Source organism: Fukomys damarensis, unplaced genomic scaffold, assembly GCF_012274545.1.
Source record: "Fukomys damarensis isolate Sample0158 unplaced genomic scaffold, DMR_v1.0_HiC HiC_scaffold_15, whole genome shotgun sequence".
Lineage (NCBI taxonomy): Eukaryota > Metazoa > Chordata > Mammalia > Rodentia > Bathyergidae > Fukomys > Fukomys damarensis.
The window spans coordinates 17,382,323-17,391,486 of NW_022900927.1; the positions used below are offsets into that span (position 1 = coordinate 17,382,323).

The 9,164-nt window shown below is 44.1% G+C and overlaps 1 long non-coding RNA gene across 1 annotated transcript; it reads left to right on the forward strand.

Moving 5' to 3' along the window:
- Positions 1 to 5,276: 5,276 nt before the first annotated feature.
- Positions 5,277 to 8,957, forward strand: LOC104865161. The gene is made up of 3 exons (XR_781077.1): positions 5,277 to 5,305; positions 7,657 to 7,721; positions 8,857 to 8,957. It is a non-coding gene; the product is annotated as an uncharacterized LOC104865161 (long non-coding RNA).
- The last annotated feature ends 207 nt before the right edge of the window (positions 8,958 to 9,164 follow it).

Consider the following 9,164-nt stretch of genomic DNA (forward strand, 5'->3'; position numbering starts at 1 on the left):
AAAGGTGCTTTTTAGACATCACCCCAAGATTTAGGGTACTCCTGACCTTAGAGTGAGACAATGGACCAGCATTCATGGCTGAGATAATCCAGGGGCTCACATGGATGTTAAAGATTAAATAGACTCCACAGAGCCTTCTGGCTATAGAGCTCAAGAAAAGTACAGCACATTAAACAGAACACTCAAACCATTGTTGAAAAAATATTGCTGAGGACCCCATTTGAGATAACATCAAGTCCAGCCCATGATCCTCCTCTGAGTGAGGTGTACCTCCATCAAACAGACTGAATATTTCCTTTATGAAATCCTGCTCTGCCAGCTGCCCCAAATCATAGGTCAAATCAAGGGTGATCTCTGTGAACTAGAGTAATTGACTGTAAGGAGAAAGATGCAGGTTTGGGGAGTAACCACGAAGATATCTATGGCTGGGTACAAGAAGAATGCCCATTAGTCTTCCAAATCCAATACACCCCTTCAGGGCCAGGGATTTAGCTCAATGGTTCCACCACTGGCCTTGCAAGCACATGGACCCAAGTTTGATCTCAGGCACTAAAAAGTAAAAAACAATACACCCCTTCAATCCTGGGGACTCTGGGTCAAGAAATGGAACACAACCACCCTGGGAACCATATGGGATGGGCCCTATACTGTTATCCTGTTCACCTCACTGATCTTAAAGTTGCAGGAACTGTGCCTTGAATCCACCACAGTCAGCTGAAACAGGCTGCCAAAGACAAGTGGACCAATCAGTAAGATCTAGACCACCTGAACCGGTGGATCCTGAGGCAAGACTGAGACAGCACTAAAAACAGCAGCCCTGTTCTAGTCACCCCAGAAGCTGACAAGTCTACACAAGGTAGAAGCTTAATGAAACAACAGCCCTGTGCTGGTCAGTCTAGAAGCTAACCAGTTTATGCATGGCTGAAGCTTGAGGATCAACATGGAGCTACAATGACAACAAAAGTCTCTTATCCTTTTTATTATAATTCTCCTTTTTCCCTTACTAGAGGGAAAATATCTGGGGGTATGTAACTACTGCATCAATACTACCCAGTCTGGGGGCATTAGAATCAGGACCCTGTTATAAACATACCTATTATGAATATATAACTAATGCAGGAAATTTAAACCTTTGACCTATAACTTTTGCCCAGATATCCACAGCCCCATAGCTCCTCCCAATAGACATTTTATTCTTAAATATACCGACAATGTATATAAATAACCACAAGATGTTCCTGTTAGTTTGAACATCCTGTTATGGTAGCCTTCAACAATGTTTCTGTTACCCTTGAACATTTCTGTGACCATCCTGTTATATTATGTTCTTTCTGTTAGTTCTAGACTCCTCTTATACATATCCTGTTAGCCTTAGCATTCACAATGTATATCCTGTTATGTTCCCTCTGTTAGCCCTATATGTCCTGTTATGCTATGTGAACAGCTCATTCCTAGAGTAAGCCCCTGACCTCCAGTCAGTTACACGATCTGCTTATCTGCTAAAAACTTCTTTTGTAAAATTCCACTTTGCTCATCTGAGCCCACCTTAACTTAAACTACTATATAAAAACCTCCCCTCTTCAAACATTCGGGGCCCAGATTTTTCTGAAGTGCAAACTTCTCTGGGCTGATCAGTCAATAAAGTCTGTTCCTTCACCTATTTGACTGCCTTTGGTCTTTCCACAGTTCAAATTTCCTACATCACAAGGACACCCAGGGGAAAATGTACTCCTAATCAAACAACTTGCTCAGTTTGTGACCCAGGAAATAGCCAAGCCTACATCCATTATGACCCCAAGACTCCATCTTATGAGAATTGGTTTGAGGTCTACATGAGACATAAAGGGAGAGGGGACGCTGGTCTTTTAAACAGGACTAAAGTTCCCTCATATCATATGGGGGACATTTCATCATACTTTGACCCATGTCAAACCATGTATCTAGACTCACATGCAACCTGATGCACACGTTTGTCATGGGAAAGGTGTTACAGAGATTACTCCTCTTCTTATGTGGCCCATGGATGGGGACCAGCCATTAACTTTGCCCACCCTCCCAGCTTCAACCCTGGTGAAACCAAATGACAGACAATGAATGACTGGCAATGATACTTCATGACCTATGTAGCTTGGGCTATTGGCTACTTGACCAAGCCAGCAAAAAGTTTCATTTAATGTTTAGACAAGAGGCACACAACAATACCTACCAAACTAGGCTGCCTAAGGAGGGCCTGTACCTTGTACACTTCACATTCTGCATACAGACTTGCCTAAATAGGTTATAAGTTATCTTATGATTTTAAAGCGCAGGTATATGATACCCACCTCAGGAGTATATGTATATATATCTTGTCAAAAAGACTTGGGCCTGGGGCCAGGGATTTAGCTCAGTGGTTCCACTGCCTGCCTCAAAACTGCAAGGACCTGAGTTCAATTCCTGGTACCAAAAAAAAAAAAACAGACTTGGGCCTGTTTAATTCAATCATTCTGGGTCTTTGATTTATTCTATGAACATTTCCCACAAAAGTGATCTGAACCTTCTCCCATAGCCAGAAACCTGTTCACCTAGTTGGCTGAAACATAGCCCAAACCTCAGTGTCTCCTTGTGCTGTCTCTATGGGGGAAGTAAAATGGGAAACCAATGGCCATGGATGCTAGAGAACTGTCGCCAGAGGACAACTTTACCCTACAATCAACTCTGTTCAGCTCTACTGTCACTAACCCAAGCATTTGGCACTTAAAGGCTTCCATCATAGGCAGATTCTGCTTTGTCCACTGGGGAAAAACCTTCACAGACTCAGTAGGAGATCTGACTTGTCTAAGACAATGGTATTACAAGCCAGGAGTGGTGGCGCATACCTGGAATCCCAGCACTTGGGAGGCTGAGGCAGGAGGATCATTGTGAGTTCGAGACCAGCCTGGGCTACGTAGTGAGTTCCAGGTCAGTCTCAACTACATAGTGAGACCCTGTCTCAAAAAAAACAAAACAAAACAAAACTTGAGCTGAGGTGGCTCTGCTGCCTGCCTCACAAGCAAGAAGACCCAAGTTTGATACCCAGTACCAAAAAAAAAAGATAAGGGTATTACAATAAAACCCCTTATGTAGAAAAAAAAAGATCAAAATCCTTTTTCTATTCCATTTTCTTTTTTTCCCCTCTTTAAGTTACTCTTGGTACTAAAGGCCCTTACTGACTGGAAGTCACCCTCTGGCCTCTGCTGGATCTATAAGTTTTGAGCCTATTGGTGACTACCAGCTAGATGGTCAGGGGCATGCCTATTGGGGACAATCAGACCATCCTTCTTCGTAAACCCCTTAAAACTGGGACCAACTTTGGGGTGCCCTGTTTATGGAGAAGCTGGTACAGGGTCAGAAGGGCAGCAGAGACAGGTGACTGGAGGGATAGTGAGAGGCCCCAGAAAGATTATTCAATATCATGACCTGGGATTACCAAACCCTGATTTACACTCTCAACCACATCATAAAGTTACACGCTATACTTGAGCTTATCACAGGTGACACAGCTAGAGCATTAAACCATTTGTCTGGCGAGCCACAAAGTTGGGAAATGCCATCTATCAAAATAGATTGGCCATGGGCCAGGGATTGAGCTCAGTGGTTCAGCTGTCTGCTTCATAAGCACAAGGTCCTGAGTTCAATCCCCAGTACCTCCCCCAATAGATTGGCCATAAACTACCTCCTATACCAAGAAGGGGGAGGATTTGGAAAATTTAATCTAACAGCTACCTAGATATGACAATGGCAAGGTTATCAATGATGCAACTGCCAGAATTCAAAAGCCAGCTCACGTCCCAGTCCAAAGCTGGAAGAGATGGCCTCCAGATGTCCTCTTTGGAGGATTCAAGACTCTAATAGGAATAGTCCTAGCTATCCTGGGCATTTGCCTCATTCTCCCTTGCTTCTTGCCCTTGCTTGTCAAAAATATTCAGGCAGCTATAGAGACCCTAGTAGACAGACACAGCACGACCTCTCTGATGGCCCTAACTCTTAGCCTCTGCCCGAGAGAGAGCCACTTACCCATAAGAAAGTAAATACAGATGATGATTGTGCTCTGTACTGAAACACATTTTTAGGAAGCATTAAAGGGGGGAACAAAGCAGAATTTGGAAGAAAATCAGTTTTCTTAAGCAGTTTCTCCCAGTTTCACAGTTTCCCTCTCAGATTCCTCCTCCCCATTATTGCTGACCTCTGTTACTGATCCGGTAAGAAACAAAATTCTTAGAGTCTGTGTTGTCCTGGTTTCTCAGGAATCTGCTTTCCTTCAAGGCTGACTTCTGCTCAGCTATTGATAAGGTAGACAATTATATTTCTGTAAACAAAGTCCTATGACATCTTAGAAATTGTTTTCTCCCCAACAATGCAGATAAGGTTGAGAGCTGTGTTCCTGTAACAGGGTTCTATGGCATCCTAAAATTTCTGAGATCTGTTTTCTTTCAAGGGTAAGCTGTAGACTGTCACTGAGTAAATAATCGCCTTTGTCTCATTTCATGCCAATCCCTTTGACAAAATATATAAAAACCAGAGTCCCTCCTTTGTTGGATACTCAATTTTTTGGACTGAAGTCTGAGTCAGTGTACCTAATAAAATCCTCCTGTTTCCTCCTAGTGGTCTCTCCTGTCTCTTGAATTCCACAACAAGAGCCAGAGTCATGTGTGGAATGCCCCTCCCTTATCTGGCTGTTCATTTTCATCCTCTAAAATATCCTTCTGGATAGACCAGTCAATGTGTGTCCCTGAGTCAGGCGAATTGGCTTTTTGTTTTGCTTTGTTTTGTTTTTGTTTTTTTGAGACAAAAGTCTCAATATGTAGTCCATGCTGGCCTCCAATTTGAGGTGATCCTCCTGCCCCAGCCTCTCCCATCACTGGTATTGTTAGGAAAAGTATTAAGAAGCTCTAAGAGCCCAACCCCTAGCAGAGTCAGCTAACCATGACAGGTCAAAAGGTCGCTTTAAACATTCCTGAGAGGCAGGAACCAAGATAAACGTCTGGTGCGGAACAGACCCTACCCCTTTGAACAATCCATGGTCCCACTTCCCCGAAGTCCCCACCCTTTGTAACTGAATGTTCCCGTAATTGACCCCTTTCTCGGAATTCCCCCTACCCTATAGCTTGTGGTTTTTGCCTTTAAAAACTGTGTCTCTACCCTGCTTCTGGGCTCAACTCCTCTGCCCCTGTGAGGGTTATGAGCTGAGCCCCAGCGCGCTGGAACAAAGACCTCTTGTGTTTTGCATCAAGAATCGTCTCTCCGGGGTGTTTATGGTGCATCGTGGCGTCCGGGACATAGAGTGGTGGGATTCCTCCCTGGGAGGATCTTACAGTATTATAGCATTGCAGGACTGTCTTCTAACTACCTGGGTTGCTATTGAGAAATGTAAAGCAATTTCACTTCCTGTTCCCTTTTTATGTTTCTCTACTCTCTTCACTGTTCCCCTCTCCCCACATCCTTCCTACTTTTCCTTTTTCCGGAATGAGTCTTTGTCTTAGATTCTTCCCTACCCCTCTTTACTGGGTATTGAACCCAGTAGAGGCTCCACCACTCAACTACATGCCCAACCTTTTTTTGAGGGGGGGCACAGGGTCTTACTAAATTCCCCAGGCTGACCTTAAATTTGGAATCCTCCTGCCTCAGCAGAATTATAGATTACAGACTTGTGCCATCATGCCAACTGCCTTGATGCTTAATTTTCACAAACACATGCTTTGGTTAGGAGAATTTTAAACTATTCTGGTTGGCACTTTCAATTGGGAAATTTGTGTTTTTCAGTTCTAGAATTTGTTTCTTGAATTATTTCATTGATTTCTTCCTATTTTTTTTTTTCTTCCTGGAAATCTCATTGTTTGGCTGCTAAAGTTAAAAAATTTAATAGATTTTCTTCAATTTCATATCTTGTCTTTTTGCTGCATTTTAACTTTTTTTTTATTTGGGGGGTAACATCGGGATAGAACCAAGGACCTTGTGAATGCTAAGCAAGCATACTACCACTGAACTACAATACCTTTTTACATTTTATCATCCAGCTTGGTGGAACATGCCTTTAATCCTACTCATTTGAAAGGCTGAAACAGGAAGATCTTGTGTTTGAGACCAGCCCGGGCAATTTAGCAAGTCCCTGTCTCTAAATAAAAAATACTGGTTGATTGGGAGGCTGAGGCAGGAGGATCTCTGTGAGTTTGAGACCAGGCTGGGCTACATAGTGAGTTCCAGGTCAGTCTCAACTACATAGTGAGACCTGTCTCAAAAAACAAAACAAAACAAAAATACTGGTTGGGCTGGGGATTTAGCTCAGTGGCACCATTCATGTCTCACAAGTGCAAGGTCCTGAGTTGGATCCCTGGTACCGGAAAAAAAAAAAAGTACTGGTGATGTAGCTCTGTGGTAGACTGATTGCCTTGTGAGGGTCTGAGTTTAATCTTTAGCATTGAAAGAAAACTGCGGGATTTTTTTTTTTCCTCAATTTTAAACAGTCCTTTGTGCTAGGGACATAGCTCTGTGGTAGAGCCCTTGTCTAGCTTCCAAGAGGGCTGGATTTGATCTCTAGCACCCACCTCCCCACAGCTCTTATCAGGTCTTTGACTTCTGTCTAAATGGATGTTGCTCTTTAAAAAAAAATGTTGTTCCCGGAAGAATGCGGCATCTTGTCGTAGTATCTCTTTCAGTACTGAGAAATGGAAAGCTACAGAAGCCACAATTTGCAAACCTGACCAGTGATTTAAGCAGCTGCTTCCCTTGGGCCCTCAAGCTCTGGAAAGATAAAACTACAGGCCTAGCCAATGGGCCTCATCAGCCTATTGAATCAGGGACCCACTCTGCCGATACTGATTCATTCCTTCCGGTCCCAGCCCCACCCTCCCCTCTCTTCCCCCTGTGGCCACTCTTCCCTGAGACTCTCCTGACTGACCCCACCCCAAGAAAGCTTTATGAAATTCAAATGCTAAAACTGTCCAGTTCATTAGACCAATTTCTCCTCTTCCTTGTCTTCCTTGCCTGGCACATTTCTACAAACTATTCTACTTATCTTTTATGTTTATTGTTATTTGTTTAAACCACAATGCTGGTGTGTGTGTGTGTGTGTGTGTGTGTGTGTGTGTGTGTGGTACTTCTGGGAAATGAACCATAGCTTTTGCACTCAGTTACATCTTCAACACCTTTTAAATTTTGGAATAGTCTTAATAAATTAAGTTGCCCAGGTTGGACTTGAACATGCAATCCTCCTGCTGCATGCCCAGCTGATTTTTGGGGGTATTTCATAATTTTTTGGAGCTCTTGTCCAGATACTTAAAGTGAACAGAAATTAGTTTTCTCTTTCTTTTTTCTCCCCGCTCCGGCCCAGTACCAGGGGTCAAACTCAGGACCTTGTGCTTTTGAGGCAGGTGTAGCACCAATGAGCGAAATCCCTTGCCAGCTTTTCTTCATTCCTTCCTTCCTTCTTTCTTTGCTTCCTTCCTTCCTTCCTTCCTTCCTTCCTTTTTGGTACTGGGGATCGAACTTGGGACTTGTACTTGTGAGGCAGGTGGCAGAACCACTGAGCTAAGCTCCTGGCTCAATTTTCTCTTTCTTGAAGGTAATCTTTATGCTTGTTTGGCCCAATTTTATCTTTCTTGAAGGTAATCTTTGGGTTTGTTTGGTCTTGTCTTGAAGGACTGAGACTTTCTTTGGAGTTCTGGTGATCTTTGGATTTCTGCTTGTGACTGTGTTATGGACAGGTGAGTTCAAACAACAGAGATGTGCCAAACTCTGTGCCAAGTTTGAGCCCGCGTATTACAGCCAGTGGCCAAGGAGGGGCTAGTGCCTAGAAAGTTTCCTTGGCAATGGGAAGCAGTTTGATTTCTCTGTTTAAATCATGCTTTTAGTTGGGGAGGGCTCATGGGAGAGCAGGTGGAATCTTACAGAAGCAGACACATACCAAGTTAGTGGGGGCAATATCCTGCAACTGCATCTAGTTTACTGCCAAGCAGATGTGGGGGTTTTGGGTGCTTTGTCCAAGCATAAGCACTTTGTTCAAGCACAGGTACAAAATGTCATTGAGGCACAAAATGGAGTTGGGTTGGCTATCACAACTGAGAGTGAAGCTCTAGAAGGCCTGTAGTTTTGGGTGCAGGGAATGAATGTGCTTGCATTTTTTAGGTCACTGAGGGGCCTGCTGATCTGTTGGGTTGTTCCCACTGCCGGTTTCCTCTATGGCAGCTATTATTCCCCAGAGAGCTCTGTGCCCATCTGACCAGCAGGCTCTGCTGCCGTGGGTGGGTGGCTGATGAAGGTCAAGGGAAGGAGGCAAAGTGTTCATGTCCAGTGTGCATGTTACTCAGTAAGCCTTAGAAAGCACTTTCCTGAGAAACCTGGGTTGACATAAGTGACTCCATTTTGTTTAAAGCCCACCCTTTGTTGGTTTAGCTTGTCCTCTGTGCAACCTCAAGATTGTCCTTCTGGGAAAAACCCACTTACTGCCCTTTAGAGACCACAAAGCGTGCTTGTGGCTACCATAAAACTGACATAGCAGGAAAGGTTTAGGAGGGTCACCTGCCAGATGTACTATCTGATCCCTATCTGAACTCTGGAGTTTTCCTGTGGGAAGACCCACTCCCTAGCTGAAACATTTCATGCTATTCTGGTTAAGATAACGGGAGATGCCTTTAATTGTACCAGAGGTCCCAGATGTCTTAACTGCGCATTCCTTCTCGCTTCTGTAAATGTGCTTTAGGCTTAGATAAGGAAGTTTACACTGAGGTAAAGGGGAGTGGGAGGAGGGAGTAATGTTTTTGTTTTGTTTTTTGCGAGGATGGAAGATGGGGTGGGAGGTGTGTGTGGGGGTCTTCCTATAAAAACTGTACTCAATTTCAGCTTGGGACCTGACTCCGTGGCCAGTTCCTCTGGAGGAAGAGTGGCTCCTGACCGGCAAAATAAAATTCTTGTTCGGACTCTATCACGGTGTAGTGTCTTGAGTAAGGGTTTCACTGAGAGACTGGGCACAGCATTCCTAGTCAGGAGACTTTCACTTTGTCTCCTCCAACTTGTACTAGAGGTAGGGAAAAATGGTCAGTCAGCTGTGTGCTGGTGTAAGACCTAAAGTCTCACTCTGCAGAGCGTGAACAGCCGGAAGGGTCTTCGTGATGCTGGGACCTATAGCTCAGCGAGGCTCCGGGAGCTCG